The sequence below is a fragment of the Lonchura striata genome, chromosome Z (genome assembly GCF_046129695.1).
Source record: "Lonchura striata isolate bLonStr1 chromosome Z, bLonStr1.mat, whole genome shotgun sequence".
Classification (NCBI taxonomy): Eukaryota; Metazoa; Chordata; class Aves; order Passeriformes; family Estrildidae; genus Lonchura; species Lonchura striata.
The window spans coordinates 84,297,195-84,317,567 of record NC_134642.1 but is presented as its reverse complement, the minus strand read 5'-3'; the positions used below and the strand labels follow the sequence as shown (position 1 = coordinate 84,317,567).

At 35.8% G+C, this 20,373-nt stretch overlaps 1 long non-coding RNA gene across 1 annotated transcript; it reads left to right on the top strand.

The window, feature by feature from the left end:
- The first annotated feature begins 252 nt into the window (after positions 1-252).
- LOC116184568 (uncharacterized) lies at positions 253-19,864 on the top strand. The gene is made up of 2 exons (XR_004149323.2): positions 253-586; positions 19,035-19,864. It is a non-coding gene; the product is annotated as an uncharacterized LOC116184568 (long non-coding RNA).
- Positions 19,865-20,373: the final 509 nt, after the last annotated feature.

Sequence of the window (20,373 nt, the reverse complement as noted above, 5' to 3'; positions counted from 1 at the left end):
AAAAAATATGCAGGAGATGGGATGGGAACTCAAAAACCTTTGTCTCAGTTTTCTTGTTTGCTTGTTTATGAAGGTAAAAATTGTCAGCAGGTGCAGTTGGTGCTACTGATGACATTGAAAATCTGACAAAAACTATGTTTCAGGGAACACAGTGCCCTCTGGATACAGGGATGATATTCTATTTTATATTATGTAGCTTGTCTTGCTTGAACTTAACCTTCTGCTCCTCCGTGGTTTGGTTTGCCTGAGGTTTTCCCTGTGTTCCTTCCTGTTCAAGGTATCTGATATTCCAGAGCAACTAAAAAAGCTTAGCTACTTGCATCTCTCCACTGAATTCCTTCTTGAAAATATAATAATTTATTTTTAAATTAGAAATCACAGTTCACACAGCTGCAGAGAAAAGGAAAATTCCGTTCTACAAGTGGTGAAGAGTCAAATAAGGTTTTCCTCTCAAATGAAGCTGGAAGCTTTTGTGGAACGTGCAGTTTGTAGGCAAAGGCACTGGGGATAAGAAGTGAAGAGCTGCTCTCTGCATGCCTGAGAAAACTGGATTATTTGAATGCAAAGATAACAAACATTTATCTTGGTAAGTGGCATGGGACAGAATTAAGCGCTGTTGGATAACTACCTCCGAGAATAAAGAGCATGTAGAGATGCTCCTTTATTTTTTTTCCTTTTAATTATATGCTGTAGGTCATTAAATCTTCTTATCATACTCCTACACATTCAGTTCCTAATGTAACTTGAATGTAATTGCGTGTTTTACCAAACCAGATTGGAAGTTAGTCTTTCTTTAGCAAATTTTTATTGCAGGAGCAGAGGAACCAGACAATATGGTTTGGGGGTATAATTTGCATGCATTATATCAGATGCCATTCTGTTTCCTGAGGAAAAAAAAAATAATAAAAAAGACAGAAATTGGACCCAGACACTGCTACTGCTCTGTCACTATCATATTTCTTCACTGTATTCTGCCACGAGCATATATAAGGCAAAATTCATCATATGCTGTACACATAAACTTATAATGCTGTTCTTGTAAAGTACTTCAACTATTGACATATTTCTGAATCCTAGGGCCAGAACTGATTTAATTTCCTGCATTAGACGAGTGTTGGCATCAGCTTTCGACCAAAAAAAAGGAGTTCTGAATTTTCATCTTTGAAAGTAATGATCATTAAGTGATAAGGCATGTGGCTTCCTAGCCTGGAAAATTTGAAAAATTCAGTCCACAAAGCTCAGAATCTCCTGGTTATGTCTTATTTCAAGTTATCCAAAAATTGAGAAAGGGCACTAACTCCAGATTTTAGTCTGTTGTTTGAAATTCCCCTTCCCACTCCTAGCCTGGTTAATGTGCAGTTAGATTAAAATGAAGGGAGAGGAATCTCTCAGCTGCCATACCATTAAAAAGAAAATTGCAACAAAGATGGTTCAGATGAAAAAAGAAGAAGAAAAAAATAGGTGTACCAGATGGTTCTGTAGGTATATATATCTATATAAAAGTATTCAGGCGCTCTACAAAGTTCATAGTCATTGGTCCACAAATGATACCATGTAAGGATGTAATTTGAAATTAATCTTATAAGAATTTTTGGAAGGAGAATACAATGTTTTGGAATCTCAGCTGGTTTTTGGGGAATTAAGGTGATGGTTTATGATGCATGCAGGTAGAAAGGATTACAGTTTTCCTGGCCAGGGAATAGTGGCTGCTGTGGTGAACCTCCAGCTCAGCCATACAGGCTCGGAGAGTGGGTCAGGATGCAAAACTGGAAAGGGAAAAACAGAAATGAAGGAGTAATACTCAAAAGGGCTTGTCTGTCCTTAAACACACTGAAAGAATAAAAGCAGATACATTTGAAGGAAAAAATCAACTGCCAAACATGATGGTGCAGGTGAGATAAATTGGCTGGTTTTAAATCAGGAATACAGCCCAGAAGGGGGACAAAGCCATTAAAGATAGATGATAAAGAAAATAAGTAAGAAAAAAAAAATGAGCTCTACAATGAAAATTGTTAATTTTTGTCCCTCCAAAATCTAAAAATTATCTTAAAAAGACAAAGAGTGAAAACCAAGTTTACAGCACAGTCACATTGGGTTTAATCTAAAAGACTATGATGAAATGAAGAGGAAAATCAAGGGAAAATACTAAGAAACAACAGAGCAAGTGAGAAATGGAAAAGAAAACACAGAAGGACACACTGCTTGGGAGAAGGAGAAAAAAAATGAGGATGCTGAAAAAAGCCAAGTGTACTCAGGACCCTCTTAGTAGCTTAGGGTTTTTTTAAAAATCAGAATAAGGAAAACACAGATCAAAGCATATGCGGTTAAACTCATTCAGGTCAGAGGATCTGGTGATATTTATTTTGATACAATTTCTGAATTATTGATGATCATATGTGAGAAGTAATGGGAAGTGAATGAGCCTAGAGAATTGAAAATGGGCATAGACACACTTTGTCTTCAAAAATGATTAAAAAGAGGACAAACTGACCTAAGTTTAATACCCAGGGAGATATCTCAAAAAATGACTATAAAATTGATGTGTAAATACTTTGGGGATTAGAGTATGGATCTATCCAATGCCATGTGATATCAAGCCAATTTCATCTCTTTCTTTGAAAAGGTCATTTAATCTACCATAAAACTAACACAACAACTGTAATGCAATTTGAATTTTGTTGGGCTCCCACATGAGATTTACATGAAGTGGTTGTAAATAAACCCACTTTGAATTCATAGCTAATATAGTTGAAAAATATTTTGGGAAGAAAAAAAACAACATAAAAAAAACCCAACAAGCCCTGTTGTGAATATTAGCAGCTAATCTTAGGAGAATTCTTCACCATTTAGTCAAATCCAAAGTGTTTGAGATGTTATAAAATAATGTCAATATAGTTTTTTGTCTTTATATATATATATTAAAACATATTATTCTATTCTTGAATGTCCTCTTTACTTAAAATATGGGTTGCATCTTAGCTGGTTTTGTTTTCTCTCTACACATAGTGTGTAAATACAAAATAAGATCTGTCTGCCCTGGGGAAAGTGTTACTTTTCTCCATTGTCTCTTTCTGGCCTTCACTAAAGCAATCTTGGTGCAGGCAGGATGATTATGCAGCTTAATGTTCAATTTTACAGGGAGCTTTTGGAATTGTGCGCATTCCAAATGTCTTCCACCTGACCTGAAACACCACATTTTCACTATTTTCGCGTGAATTTTCTCGTACTATGTTCTTAGTTGCACTGAATGTTATTTATCCTGTATCCTACCATGATCACAGGTACCTTTCGTGGAAATAAATGAGTGTTTGCATTTCCCCCTCACTCCCACACAAATTCCCTTTACTCTTTCCCATTTCCCATCAGCTCTGATCTGACAGGTGGGTGCCCCTCAGCCACATTCCCCCACCATCTAAAACACAGACTTGTCTCCATCCAGATGCATTGCCTGAGATTTTTGAGGATTGTTTTGTTTTCCAGTGGGGAGCTGATAATCTGATAACTCTCAAGACTAATTAATTCTTAGTAATCTCATTCTTGGACATTTCCAGTCCCTGCTGAAGTAGCTCAGTTATCTTTTACTTCCTAGACAGCAAAACTAAGAATGAAGCATCAGCTTTCTTCTGTTCCATCATCTTCTTCATTGAAAGGGATTCAAAACCTTGAGTCTCACATCTTCCAGGCTAAATACAGTTTGTGTCTAAATTAGCAAGTAATTCATGCAACACGACCATATAAAGAGCATATCAGCTCATTTCAGTAGCCCTAAATGGTCTTTAATGTTTATTTCAATCAAAACCATCCTGTGGTTCTGTTTCTTGTTATTTATTCTACTGTTTCATCATTCCCTATAACAAAGTTAGTTCTTCTCAAAAATACTTTTCTTTTTTGATCAGTATACACTTGTCTTTGAGGTTAAGCCCTCAAAAAATTAAAACTTCAATGTCTAAAGAAAACATTAGTCTTGAGGAAAAATAAAAGTAAAGGATATGAATCAACAAAATATCATTGTCTTTTGAAAATTTCTACTTGGAATTTAGTTTATTTTACATACCAAAATAGTGCTCTGTACCAAAATTCAGCTTTTATTTTCTTTCCTATTTAGCCATGCATTGAAACTAGGAGCTGACAGATGGGGATTAAAAGCATGTATCCTTTGGACCATCATTAGTGCTCATGTCTGCATGATGAGAACCTCAGATCCTTTCCTCAGAAAGCCAAACATTTTGAACATAAATTTTAACACTTGCACTCTAATATTTACTTCGAATGCTAGCATCACTAAGAACCCAGAGATGTTATTAATAAAGAACTGCTCATGAATAATTTTTTTTTCCCCAATTATTCCACTCTGCTTGAAAAACATCAAAGTAGATTTGAGCTGGAATTTTCATTTACAGGGGCTCAAAACATGTAAAAATATTCATGCATCACAGTAAGTGGTGCTTCCTCTGACAAGTGGACTATTTCCAGTAACAAGAAGTCAGATTTTGTCACATAAATATATAGTAAAGCAAGGATACAGAAAATATGTTGGCAATAGCAATATTTAATCAGCAAATAGTTCAGCTCCAGCTGAAGATGTAAAATGCATAGCAGCCTTTCCAATATAAAATTCCTGCTTGTCCTATGCCTATAAAACTATCTTTGAGGCCACCAGCTCCAAATGTGTTTTTCTATTAGTTTTGCCAAAATTTTATTTAAAACACATTCTTTCTCCTTCATTCTTGAGCCTTCTCCTCCTGCCACATGATTCTCCACCAAAAGAAAAAAAAATATAATGCGAATTTTCTTCTGATTTTCTTTGCAGAGCCAAAGAAAAAAAAAAGTTCATTTTCATGGCTCCTGTCCATATTGTACATTAAATTGCGAAATGCTTTTATTTTTACAGTGAAAGCTGGATTTCACCCTAGAGAGTCCAGCTATTCATGTTCCAATTTCTCTTCACAAGGGAATAAATCCATTGATTTCATTTATGACAATTTTTGAGGTTTTCTTTCCCTGGCTTCTAAGACAGTTTTAAAGGACAATTGAAAAGAAATACATCTGGGGAAAGAGCAGCTGGCAAATATCCCTGGCTGAAGATAATCAAATGCCTGTTACTCTGACAGAAGAATTTTCATTTATTCTTGAAAAGTTAAAACAGCACCACAAATCTGGAGGGAAGACCTGTTTACATCTTAGTAGTCCCCGGAGTTGTTAAAAATGTGTTGTTAGCTAAGAAATGTCTGTAAATTAATTGCTATAATTCACTGAGTATTCTGTGTACTGATTGTAGAAAATGGCTAGAAGAGAGGCAAACTTTTCTTTTACTTCTAGAAAAAATATTCTTTTAATAGTGACATTTATTATAAAAACCACATCAATAAATAGTTTTGAATTCCACTTTAAAAATCATTATCACTTATATTTACTCTGAACATTCACAGACTGAAAAGAAATAGTATCCCTTTCGAATTCAATGGATATTTGAGCCTAAAATGAATGATTTGGTGAGGTATATTGTTACTGGGCAATATTTTCATTAAGAAGCTCTCTACAGTCAACAGCTATCATGCAGCAAATATTTTTAATACCTTTACTTGCACTGTTCCTATGAGTAGGGATTAGAAGAGTCTTAAAGAGCAGCAAAACAAATCTAAATACAGATCACCTTTCTCTTCACTTTCATCTGGTATCACAACTATCCAGCTCACAAACTTTTTTCATCTTTGTTATGTCAGCAGCTAAAAACTACCCAGGGACTGCAGGGCACTGTAGGGTAAAAAAGCATGTCACCAGAAATACAGAAACACTCCAAGAGCATTCCATGGGAAGGATAATAGGGATTTGAAAGCCCTTTGTGCTCGCCTCCTGCATATCCTCCCTAAATAACTCCTGTGCATGGAACCTCTCTGCAAAACCACAACAAAGCCTGATCTCACCGGGTTCAATTAGCTCTTAAAAACAACCCTTGTGGAGGCTATGAGAGGAAAACAGCTGCCTTGGGTAGGTGCACACCAGCCTGTGAGCAAGCTGGAGGACAATGGGGAATGATGGAGGGGGTACTCTGGAAAATAAAAATTGAGAAAGTAAACAAGTGTGAAGCTCTGCTCTCTGAAAGAAATGAATTTCTTAGCTACAGGAGCAGATAACAGCAAAACTTCCTTCAGATTGTTTTTCAGGTGATTATGTCACATAATCAAGGGAACCAATTTTCCTGGGTTGATGACTGATACAAGAGGAGATTGCTGGTGGCTACTTGATTAGCAATTTGTTTATATTAATGAAGGGGAAAATATCCAAAAAGACAGAGTGGTGGAAGAGGAGACAATTACAATAAAGGAAATTAGCTTCCTTGCACAAGGTGCATTTAGATGTTTTGAGGCACACATGGAAATGAAAACTGGCATTTAATTTCTCCCTTTTATATTGCCTGCATTTCAGTTCTACCAAAATTGTAGCATTTCCCTTAAATCCACCTTTCTCATGTCAGCAGGGCCTCTTCTTACTAAAGAATAAATTCTTCTGGACAATTCATGGCATTAGAATCCTAAACCACAGAGAAGAACTGAAGAAATAACCCAGCCTGGGTGTAGAGCAAGGAGAGACAAAGGGAGAAGGGGGCCCAGAAAAATGAATTTTCTTCCCAGGAAAGATCCTCATTTCACGGCCATTGTTTTGATCTTGTGTTAACAGAAGGGGTTCAGAAATGCTCCAAATTTCCACATTTCAGAAATGTGACTTGCTGAAGTAAGCCAGGTTTGCTGCTGCTTTGCTCAAAACCAGTTTTCTTCTTTTTCTGTGTGGATGTAAAGCCTGATGGAAATTGTAACTTGCAAATCTCACCTCTGCTTCTTTTAATAAGTCTCCAACTTGCAAAAAAAAAAAAAAAAAAGAAAAAGAAAAACCCACTCTATTTTCCCTCATACTTTTTGCCAGTTAATGGAAGAATTTAAAGTGTGCTTTGTAAGTTCAACAAAACCTCCATAGAAATCAGCAAAAGGTAAATATATCCTTAAACTGCATCCTTACTAAATACCATGAGGTCTTGCAAGAATAATAAACACTGATAACAAATTGTTCAATTCTCCTTAAGCAAATTATTTAAGCTTTTCTAATTGGAAATTTGAGCTCTGGAGCAAAACTGAAATTTTATTACAGTGAGTTTTAAATATGGGATTTTTCCAGATACCTCTAGGGAATACTACTTCATAGGATATTTTAATTCTTAAGGAAATGGGAGCAGTAATGACATTTCTCTGTTAATAGTCTTATTAGCCCATGTTATTTACTCTTAATTTATTTCTTTCTGAATCCAAACTTAAGGATTTGAGTAAATTTCATTCTATTTACCATCAGTGTTGGTTTAGAGGAGGTTAATTTTAGAGAATAAGCATTTTTAAAAGTCAATGCAGCAGGTGACATTATTTTTGGAGTTTGTAAAGAATTCTGTCCAAATTAGAAAGTGGTTCCACATTTCTGGAAGTTTCTTGTGATGCTCTTTGTAAGTAACAATTCAAATTGGGCAATATTTTCAGTGGAAATGAACATTTTTGTTACGATTCTTAGAGTGCCAGATAATGTCAGCCACAGATTAATTTCCTAAGGATTTGTACGTCACATTTCCAAATAAATTTTTAGCGCTTGAAAGATAAAAGGAAAATAGATTATTTACTGCAACTACTTCAGAGCTTTAGATTAGATCCAACACAATGGAAATAAAATATAATGTTCTGTGTTCAGATATTAACACAGTGATCACCTGAACGTAATTCACTGCATTCACTGTACTCTCACATAATTTTGGAGACACGAGAGTCAATAATTTTAAGGATGTGGGTGACAAATATGGAATAAGTTTCTTATTTCCAAGTGCCCTGGGAATCCTTGACACAACCATTTTTTTACTGGAAGAGGTTGTTAAATTCCTTTCAGCTTGACAAAATGCAGCCAACAAATCTTAAAGTTTATAAGGATCTTTATTTTTTTGAACCACACTGGGAAGCCAAGAAATATAAATCCCATTCTGAGAGTAAAGGTTTGCTGTTATTGTTAAAATACATGTAGCAGCACAGAGTTGATCGTGGAACGCCTAAAAGGAAACTTAGAAAAGTATTGTCAGGGGCAATTTTTATGTTCATTCTCCTTCTTTTTTAAAGTTCCAGCTTTGGAACTTTAGAAATTAGAAATAAGCTATTAGAAATAAGCTTTGCCCGCTGGGTCTTATTTTAAAATTATTTGCTTTTATGTATAAATATCTAAAAAAATATACAAAGATCAGAAGTTCTAAATTACACTTTTTAAAAAATCTCATTTCCTTGAAACATTGTTCACATATCAGTAGTGCTTTCCTTATTTTTTTCATAAAAGGTGGCTACTAATGGTATAAAGATGAAATATAATCACTATGTCCAAGCTGAAAACCAAATAGGATTCTTTAAAGAATCTGATGCAAGACTAAGTCACCTAGAAATGGAAATTAAGTATGCTTGAAGCATTAGAGTTCTAACCAGGACTGTTTTGCAATCCCATATTTGTCTCTCAGGGCATCGGAATTGGCTCTTCCAGAAAAAATCTGCAGACTTTTAATAAGAAAAATCAGAAATACAGACCTCTTCAACTTAAAAAACTGAAAAGCTCACTGGAAACAGACCTGAAGGACTTGACCTAATTAGTCTGAATACATTATTTGAAAAGAAAATTAGGTGATGAGAGGTCTGCAACACAGCTCAGCTAAAAACATAAACCAAGCTTAAATATTTCACATCAAGCTTAACTAAATCAAGGCAGGTTTACCCTGTGGAGCAACAGGCAGTTTGACAAAGGGCCAGGGAGACTTTAGACTGTCACAAAAGGTGAAAAACCAGGTGGGAATAATGCAGCATAACCCAAGACAAAAAGGTAGAACACGCCTTGGGGAGGCTGTGCAGAACACCCACTTGCACTCAGTTATTGGTCAGCATGATGTGTAATTAAAGACAGCTCTTGCTCCCTGCCTACTTCCCAGTCAGAGAAGTCCCAGTAGCTCCCGGATTCCTCTTGGCACAGCTCTGGCTCAAGGTCTTCATCCCAGTCCAGGATTTGCTGGGGGCTACGGGCATCTCCTGGCTCAGCACAGCCTTCTCCTGGAGTCCCCTGCTGGCTCTGGTTCACTTCTCTCCTACAAAGCTTTGAACCACACAGATGTCACCTCTGGCTCCAGTTCTGGAGAGCGCAAAATTAATGTCATTATGCTTGGATTGTTCTTATGGCCTTCCCTAATCTTCTCCTACTGCCTCCTGCCAGGAGCACGCTGGGTCAGATGTCATTTGGAATGGGCAAAATGGTGGAATCATACACAGCTTTCTCAGTGTCACACAGACTTTTATGGGCTGGATAAATCTCTCTCCACTTGGTAATTTTTCAGACTGGGGAGCCCTAGGCTACTCAGCCATTACCTGAAAATGAACATTTAATCATTCTTGTCACCAGCTATAAAATTTTTCCAGGTTCTCCTATGTGCTCCTGCTCAATGTGTATTGGATTTGTAGGCATATCCCATTTCTGTAATGCCAAGTGATGCTGTTTTGTTCTCTATTCCTCTTCTAATAACTCTTAGCACTAGATTTGTTTTTCCCTTTATCATTACTTTAGCATTCATGGAGCTACCTGTCCAAAATATTGCTACCAAACAGCAACAACTCTCTTTTTGTATGTGAAATTAGGTGTCTTTGTCACCATTCACAGTGCTTTATATTTATGTGCGTGGAATTACCAGACACTTTATTACCAGTCACACTGTTTTATAAGGTTTTCCTATAATGTTTCATCCTCTGCCCTGTCTTCACATTTCCAGCTCAGTACCATCACAAAATTTTGTTTCTTCATGGCTCCTCTCCTTTTGCAGGTAATTTATTAAAAGTATTAAAAATCCTCCAGGGAAGAGGTCTGCCGAACTCAGGTGACCTCTCTCTGCTGAAAGAACTGATTATTTCTCCCTGCACTTTGTTTCTTACATTTTTAGCATTTACCCATCTATTCATGGACTTTCTTTTTTACACCGAGGCTTCTTAGTTTTCCTAAAGTCTTTGATCAGGGGCTCTGTGCAAAGTCTTTTTGGAAATCCAAATAGACTCTATCAAGCAGATAATTCCTGTGCCATTTCAATTACCATCTCATTTCCTTTTGCTTTTAAGTTGATTGAATATCATCTACTGCTGTTTGGAATTTCACTTTTATTTCTCAGTTTAGTTTCTACCAGTGAACCTGCTTTCCATGTCTAAACCAATATGTTTTTACCTGCTCTGATATTCAAGATTCTTTATTGCTTGTTTTCTCCCAAAATTTTGATTATGGCCTGCAACCTACACTTGATAACAGATTTCAATCCTCAAGTGAGACAGATTGTTCTAAACTCTCTTCTTTCTCCCAAGTATTTTCTCATGCACTCCAGACACATCAAGCTCCTTTAGATTAAAACTCTCATTTTTTCAAGTGTGTATAAACAGAGAGAGTTGCAGCTTTTTAAACCATCATTTCTAATTCTCCCAAATGCTGTCTCTTTGCAGATATTTGCCAGCTCTTGTCCTTGAATGGGATGAAAAGTGGTTGAGACAGTTTTCTTAAGAATATCATGTTTTACAAACCCGCACACACCATGAGTTTTCAATCCATGACTAAGTCCACAAAAATAAGCAAATAAATCAGCACTCATTAACAGTATTATAAATTAGCAATACCAACATTTCTCTCAAATCTGGTTAGCGAGGCTTGTACTCAAACCCTCCTGCATCCAGGTTATACCTCCCACACATCTCACAAAATCTGATGAGTAACCAGGGCTTAGCTGCAGAAACATTTTATCCTTAACTTATTTATCACTGGTTTTGTCACCTCAAAACCATAACTGACCCATAACAAATTAAACTTACTGCCTGAAAACTCCTCAACACAGTTTGGAAAATCACCCACTGCTCTCTTCTACACCAAGCAGTCAAACAAGATCTCCTAAGCACGATGGGTAAAGGGAGAAGGGAAATATTCAGGATTCTCATGGAATCAGCAAAGTCAGAGATATGCATCACTAGTAACACCTGACAGCAGAGCATCCCAGGAGTTAAGGAAAGGACGAAGCAGGGGAGCTATTAGGGACACAAAAGCAGTAATAAGATATTTCTTTCCTTTCCCGTTGCATTTCCATATTGATTCTTAGCTAAAACTTCCTCTTCTCTACCTTTTTTTTTTTAATCTGTCTGAGTGCAGCTGCTGGGTTTTCAATAGAAACATTAATCACACCCTATCAGACAGCACCACCTTCAACAGGTGATGGAGCGTGGTGGACCCAGGCAGACACCAAAGCCCCTCATAAATCTTCACATGTGAGGGCAAGAATAGAGCATGAGGAGGATCATAAGAGGGGATAAAAAACCCAAACTTTGCCACAAGTCAGCCATTCTCAATTAAAACTAGACTACTGCTGGAATTAAAGTGCTCTCCTCGCTCTCCTGAGCCGAAATTAAGAGAAAGGGATTGAGCAGATGTGCTGCTGTGTCGTGGAGATAATCAATCTGCCAGAATGTGCAGCCCTGGCACAGGTAAAGCTGCTAAAGTGGGGACAAAAAGGAAAATGAAACGAGGATAAACAAAAATCCAAACACTTCTTGTAGTAGTTTATGAACTGCATATCCTCTCGGAAGGTACGTGGGATGAATTTTGAGCCTGAATTGATGTTTTTTCATATTCACACACGTTGCAATCCGCAGGAACTGGGGCCAGTGGGGGCAGAGAGATGGAAAAGGGACATAATTCACTCCCCAGGGTACCGAGGGGAGCTTGCCCTACTGGTAAGCAACACCATGACTGCTGCTGCAATTTCATATTCTGACTAATATTGCACCCAGCCTGACAGCATTAGCCTGCCTCTGAAACATTTCCTCCCCCTCTAAATGGCTAAAGGGTTGTTCTTGGTAATATTAACTTGACAACACAACATTAGGTGTGTAAGCTATTGCACCTCTGTGCCTCCCACACGTTTGTTTTTTCTTTTTTTTTTCTTTTTTTTTTTTTTTTTAGACCTAGACATCATAAGGCAATTTTTAAGATTCTGGGAACTTTCTTCAAATGTAAATAATCAAAGGGAGATTTTGCTGACTGAAAGGTTAAAGCTTTTTTGGGTTTTTTTCCCAAGTTTACTGAATTGTCAAAGAAAGTTACAAAATATTTTTAACAGATAAGACCTAGAAGTGATGAAATTCTGCTCAAATTTAACTGTAGGCTTTCTTGCGGCAGTGTTTCTGTATTTGTTCTTTACTTACTCTGAGGATGCTCTGACCCACGGTGTCACCCAATTTTGAACATTTCCAGAGTCTCTTCTCAGGCATAACCAGGGTAAACATCAGTGTCTACCAGGATTTTCCCTGGAGTGGAACATATATAGTCAAAGATAATATTGGACAAAAACAGCCTCCTGTATATATTGTAAATCATAATTTCCATGGAATAGTACAATTTTACTAAATAAAAAGCAAACAGGCACATTTCACTCAGTGAGGATAAACAGAAATAGGCCATGCAAAAATCATAAGAAAATAATCTTGGATTAATTCTAAAGTTTCTTTTGTTTATTCACTTATTAATGTTGTTTTGCTAACCCAGCTAGGAGAAGTGTGAGGGCTGGTATTCAGAAACATCACATAAAAGATTCTCCACAGCACAAAAACTCTACATTTTCTCTGATTTTCCTATTTACTTGTTAAGTTGCTCTTTGCCACATTAATTAGCACATTAAAATTTAATTCTTATTAGCTACTGAAATCAGCTGGCAAAACCTTTCTCAGCAAGCGTTATCCCATTACCAAGCTTATATTATTGAAATTTAACATTAAGTGGTATTTTTAACCAGTGCAATATAACAAAATACTGTGTTTTTATTCTTCCTGCTATCAAGGTCATTCAAACCTTTATAGGAAGGTAATGAGATAATTATCAAAGTGTGTACAGTGTGAGCTGCCATGTTCTAGGTAACCCTTCCATGGAATTCCTTCTTTCCTATACCCTTAATTTCCAATTAGCACACATATGAAGTTTATTATTCCTGAAAGAGCACCAGTGCAATGGAGTGTCTTATCACAGCCTGTATTTAAATCAATTTAATTCAACTCAAATCAAATCAAGCAGATTTATATAGGTTTAAACATCTCCCAGGAATACAGTAAGGATAGACAAGTGTTAACAATGTGATCCTTTTTATAATAAATAAATTGAGGAAAAAAAAAAAAAAAGGAGAAAGTAGAGAGGAGAGAAATAACACTTTGGAACAAAAAAAAAAATATTAATAGAAAACAAGTCCTATCTTGCTCAAAGATGAATTACTGTAAATATTTAAGTAACATTTTCCCTAAGGTTTCAAGTATTACTCAGAGGATGTAAATGTTTAAGAAAATCACTTTGGGAAGAAAATAAGAAGTTTCCCTGACTTCCAAGGACTTCTGAAATAACTCTAAGAAATTGGCACACATAGGAAACTACTTTAGAGAAGTTGGACAAAGAGAATCTTCTGCTCAACACTGTTCTGTATTGTTAGGGTTTCTGTTTTTTATGTTTCAGAAAATAGGGTACAAAAAATGGAACAAAAAAGCAGAAATTATCTAATTGTTACTGCTGCTCAGTGCAGGAGTCATGGATAATTAAACCAAATTATTTTTGTGAACTGTATCTTCTCTTGACAAGAGCTTGGAAAATGAAATATTTGTTTAATTAGAACTATGTGCACTTTTTGACAAATCAGTGGAGATTAATAACTTTTATCAGACACCTGGTGTGTTGGGATTCCTTCCAGGGGGGTGGGAGGGTTTTCACTTTAGCTTCCTGTGGTAGCACATTTATTATTTCCTAAAAACCTAACAAGGTTTCAGTTAAATCTGCAAATTTGGCCTTAACTGGAAGCTCATTAACAAAGGGATGTGTTTGATGCTATCATGTAAGGATATTTTGAGCATTAAAGATGCAGAAAAAAAGAGTAGACTAGAGTGTGTCACAAGAGATCAATAAACACCCTCTGGCAAACAAAAGTGGATATTTATTATGGTAATTATTAAACTGTGGTCTGAGATAATGTCAATTTTTGTAATTTTATTTGAAGAAGAAAAGCTTATCAAGCTGAAATTTGTGATTTTCTGAGCAAGCAGCAGGATTCAGAATCTGTAGAAAGAATCAGTGAGGGTTGTTCTTGAGCATCTCTGGGGAACGATGGTTACCTTTATGGTAAAGTATTTTCCTTTATCTCATTTACAATGTGTAAATTAGTTCCTACATATTCACCACCATGTTTCAGAGAGGTCCATGGTGGCATCTGCTAAAAGAAATAATTTTTATTGAAAGATTTCTTTCCTGAATCTGAATCCTTCTTTCTCCCAGCAAGGTTTTATGTTGGCTTTTTTTTGACAGCTTGCTTGTAGTTGGCTGTAGAATTTTTAAAATTACACTAAAACCTGCATATGAATTTACCTGCTTTTCAGGAAAGCAAACAAATGTTCTCTAACATAAACACTGCAAAGGAGAAGATTCTTTTTGACTCTATAGCTACTTGAAATGATGGGGGGGAAAAGAGGAAAGTTAAACATTAATCTGACAAATCTACTCTGATATAAATTATACAGGAGGCACATATTGCTTAAAAGGTGATGAACTTCACATCAAGATAAATAAAGAATATCATCAGGCTTTAAATAACATAGTGGTAAACCCATTAAAGTGTTTGAATAGCTTCATACAGGTGGCATATCTAATTTTCTAGTACAGGAAATTATGACTTGGATGTCTTTCAAGTCAGGACTCAGATGCTGTGCTGATGGTTTAAGTTCCTGAGTCAGACATCAAGTGCAAATATGCTGTTTGCACTGGAGGATCACATTCCTTTCTATTTCCTTTCTCACAGAGAAATAGTACCACACACAGGAAATAACTTTAGCTTACGCTTTGTTTGGGGAATTTTATTTGGAGGATTGGGAACTTCCTCTTTCTTTCTTTCTTTCTTTCTTTCTTTCTTTCTTTCTTTCTTTCTTTCTTTCTCTTGTCTTCTTTCTTTCTCTCTCTCTTTTTCTCTCTTTCTTTCTTTCTCATTTGTCTGTTGGGGTTTTGGGTTTTTTGAGGGGTAGTGGAATTTGTTTGAGTTTTTTTCCTTTGGTTGGTAGGGTTGAGTTTTTTCAGGGCGTGGGGTGTACACCATAAGAATTTCAGACCAGGAAAAAAATCTTTCATTTTAAAAACCTTTGTGTCTACAAGAACCAGAAGATCATGCCACAATATTCAGGCAGAAATATATATAATGTCACACCCCACCTCTTTACCAAAATTACTGATACCATGTTGAATACTTCGGGGTCATTATTAATCCATGAGCTCTCCTTATATATTACCCAACAGACCACCAAAGTTTTAATGTGCTGGGAAAAGCTCTGTCTGCTGAACTGTTACTGATATCATGGTTTCCTGGGGAAAATCTGGAATGTTATGCCTTGTGTCAGCTCTCCAAAAGAGGAAGTGCCTGGGCAGGATAGCAATTGGATTCCTAAATGGACACCAGTCCCTGTAAGTGTGTCAGGAAAAGTTTCAAGAGCCTCAAGAAAGTGACAATTGAATAATGCAATTTAGAAATTTTTACAATGTGTGTCCTTCTAGAAATATTTTTCAGGAACTGGTGTTCAGCTCCAAGCTGGAGTCAGAAAGTCTCCTCCTCTAGGTGTTCCCAGCTCAAAATTTAATGTCTCCGGAAGGCTCAGTTTCCCCAGATATTCAATTTTCTTCATTCAACTTAGAGAAGAACAAGAGATGCACAAACTCACACAAAAGCCAAGAATATGCGAGTTAATTATCCCTTCTGGGCCCAGACTTTGAGAATCCATTTGAGATACATTACCCAGGATATTTTACTCTAAACATTTTTTAAAGCAAAATTAATATTCAGTAAAAATGAAAGGCTGGGTGAATACCTTATAATTTTTTCAACCTATGCACAAATGAACACATTAATTCATATCTGAGTTTTCTGACACGTGCTTGCTCATTTCACATGAACATCCTATGAGTGCATTACTCACTCTACAAGAGACAAAACTGGCAAATACTTACTCTTAAGCAGGTGATATTCATGGGAATGAATTCCAGATTCTGTAAAGTTTGCAGCCTCGGTAGAAATTTGATCCTAGCAGTAATATTTGCCTAGTGAGCTGATGAAAGCAGATGATCTCTGCTGTGAGAGGGATTCTCCAAAGGGCTGAGTGCTGATCTAACTTTGAAATCACACACTGAAATTTACTTCAACAGCATGAACGGAATCTAATCAAAAACTGCCAACACAAATTCAGGTTTTATTCAGAACGAGTGCTGACAGCTACTTAGAGATATTGAACAGAGCAGCAACAGTTTGTAACTATTTTATAGAGTATAGAATCTAAAATGATCAAATGTGAGGAACAGTGTAGCAGAAAAATCTTAGTTTACTCTTTTAAAAATTATATTCTCAATTTCAGAAACAAGTAAGCAAATAAAGTATGGCTATTCTGATCTTACTCCAGCTTGTTAAGAACAAAGGGAACCTAAAAAAATACTGGGAAAAAAAAAGCCTGCACCCTAAATATGTTAATTTCCAATTTGCCAAAATAAGAATAAGAAAAGAAACCTTAATCTGTCTAAATTAAGGGTATTTTACTCATTTTTCAATCTTTTGGGAATAAGATGCAATACATTTTCTAAGGACATTACATTCATTTTATATTTATTTTATATGTATTAAGTATACCTATATCTATGTATACAGATGTATAGAGAGATACTATGCAGTCTATAAAGTGAAAAGATAGAATGTGCATTTTTTTTTTTTTTTAGTAAAAAGCTATAATAATATATATTACTCAGCTTTTTTATCTTCTTTACAGTTTAGGAGTGTCAAATCATTGAAAGCATTTCATTCAGTGAAATCAAAGCTAAAAGAATTGTATGATAAATATCAGCCTGAGACTCAGGGAACACCAGAGTATTAAGAAACCAATCTGATGATTTTATTTTTAAATCATGAATTTAAAAAGACACGTATATATCTACACTATTGAAAATATGTGAAAATTAACTTCTAAGGAAAGAAGGAGTTAGATTTTGATTTTCCTTTTGCTTTAATTAAGAGTAGCAAGGAGACTATGTTTCTTCTGTTAACGGAATAAAGGAATTTTGTCTTTACCTGAGGCTGTTTCTATGCCTTTGTAAAATATAACTTTAGAACAATGGAGGTGTGTCTAAGGATACTTTCCAGAAATAAGTCTCTCAAAGCAATAATCCTGTCTAAAATCCAGGATAAAGCTCTTAAAGGAGAAATTTATTCTCTTCTATCTTGGAGCATCTCTAGCCTGTAAAAAGAAGACAATAGAGAGATAACTTAGCAAGATTATTAATTAACAATTTCCAAAGACTCCATGATTTGCAACACAAGCAATTGTTGCTTTAAGGCTAATACTGAATTACATTACTGAAATGGATCACTCAAATTTGACAGTCCAAATAAATCCATTGAAGTCCATAAGATAATGACAACAAAATAAGCAACACTTAATGACATAACCTACCTAAAATGTCTGAATTCCAGAAATTCTATTGAGATCTATAATTAAAATCTCATGTACATCATGTTTGCACAAACCCCTTTTCCCTCTCTTCTCCTTTACAGTTACAGCAACAACAAAAAATTCAATTAACCAATACCACAGGACCTGTTTAGGGCTGAAAACTACAGGAATTTCTTTTGTGTTTCCAACACAAAGGAAATATTCCCTGTTTTGGAGACTACAACAGATTTGCTAGCCATGATGTGAGCAATTCCACAATGTTCCCCCTTAGAACCAGAATGTTTTCCAAGGTATATTTAATTTACTTGCACAGACTTGGCATTCCTCACACCTTTTCCTTCAGCTTTCTATGGAAATCTGTGCCACCATCTGTCCTTTCACTGATGAACTCTTCCCTAATTATCTGTGGTGTGGGCACACGAGGTATTTACCAGGTTGTCCTAAGTTTCTCCTGATGGAAACTGGTTTTTCTCTGCTCTCCACTAAGACAGGCAGGAGGATGCTTGCAAGAGGCTTTCTGTTCCAGATGGATGGGACTGGAAATCCCTGGAGAGCTGAGGAAACATCTTTAGGAGCTTCCAAGAATTTCACATTTCAGCTTTGAACCTTTGTTCTGCTGGTGGACAGCCCAGGTGGGCTCACTGCAGTTGTGTGCTTTATAGGGAAATGGTGGCAATCAGAACATTAAAGAAAATCCACCCATTTTCTCACTCCAGGCATCTGAACTACATGCTCTTCCTGAAAATAAACCTTCAAATTATAATCCCTGTTGTTCTTAAAACATTACCATAGATCTAGGCAACTAAACTTCTTCACATTACATTAAAACCCATTATGTGCTTCAATTATTTTTTTTAAATCCCTAAATATTGAATGACAGTTTTGCACTAAGGTATTCATACGTTTTTATTACCACAAAAGAGGATCATGAAATTATAGAAATAATTTCTCTAATTATAGAAATAATTTCTATAATTTCATATACTTCATTAATATATTTATATATGAAACACTGAAAAATATTCTGACCTAGATTTTTTTCCCCTAAGCCACAAGTTTGTTTCTGGTTTCATGACTGTGGACAGCAGGAGAAAAGAGTGGTCAGTAGTACATTTAATTACTTTGGGAATAGTGTGTTTCAGAGTTAATTAAAAGAAGATAACATATTTTCATTTCCCCATGGGAGGACACAAGGAACAAAAAGAAATTAAATCAGGAAAGAGAAATTTCCTAAGTTGCTTCTTTGAAAATGTATTTTCTTCACTTTCTTTTAGAAACTCACTCAATGTTATATTTACCAGAATAAAATGTGATGTATGAAGGGGAAAAATAAATAGTTACTTCTCTGTGAGTTTAAGTACAGATACTAAACACAATTTTTAAATTAATCCCAGACACAAAGTATTAAACACTTCTTCTTTTTCTTTTCTTTTTTTTTTTTTTTTTTTTTTTTTTCAGAGGAGAGATCAACAGCCAGCAGTGCAATGATACCAAACCAATATCAAGCCTGGGAGGATATAGAGCTGTTCAGCTGCACCAATTCTTCAGGAAATGTTCCTCCTCCCCCTCTGGAGTGATGAAAGAAAAAATATCAATACGACTCTGACAAATCAGCAGAGGAAAATATGATAGCAAATAACCTGTTTCAGACTGTTTCTTGGCATTTTATTAGAGATCAAATCAAACTTGTCTATCCTCAGTGCATCCTCTTTACCCCAATACAAGAAACATAAAAAATCATGTTTTAAAGCAAGGGAGAGTATCCATCTGTTGCATCAATGATTGACAGAAATCCCATTTCTGAAAGCTGAAATGGCAGATGGCCTTTCCTGAACCTCATCAGATGGATTTGTCATAAAAGGAAATGTGTCCTTTCATTTGACATGCTCTTTCCCATTGATTTCCAGATGACAAACAACTAGGAAATGCAGTGAGAAATAAACAAACCATGGCCTCAGACTTTGATTCATGAAGACTGGGGATTTTTTGAATTTCAATTTAATTTTCCATTAAATGAAGATATACTGTAATACAGTCAGCTTCAGAGGGGGTTTGGAATGAGTCCTTTAATTTCCCCCCATAAAAAACACCTTTAAAAGCTGAACTTTTGCAGAATGCCTATGGAGTTTTTGCTGGAGAGTTCAGGCTGAAGTTGTGGGCGCATACCGTGGTAAAGATATTTATCTTCTTTCAGTCTTTCAGTTCTATTATTTAGAGCATGTCTTTAGCATTGGTTTCTTTCTGAACACTTCCATTTCAGAATAAAATTATCTATTTTAAATGGTTGGATCTTGGGTTTTACTTATATTTTGGATCAGGGGGAAAGTTTCTGCAGAACACAAGGACACTCCAATTTCTTAAAGGGTAAAAAAGTGTTGTCCATGAGCATGTTTAATCATTAAAAACAAGTTACAGTACAATTCTGCTAGGTAGAAAAACAGTTTCCTCTACACCAAGTCTTGTCATTGATTTCAGGAATTTCTACTGATTGGTTATTACTTCAGGGTCCCTTATAACACAGGTATGTCATGCCCATTAAGGTAAATTATTAATATGAGTTTCAGACTAACATTAAAGTTCCATTTTGAATTTGCTTGCTCTTTAAAACCGCTTTATTCCTCATCTCCTCAGCACATGGGTCATAGAGACCCACCAGGTGTGTATCATCATCAAAATATAATCTATTTGAGGACTACAAAGCAATTTCGATCTAGGAGTTCATTTTTGAAAGGTTTTTGAAGTGGATTCAAGGAATGTCAAAGCTATTAGGCTACAAAACATTTGATAAAACAATTCA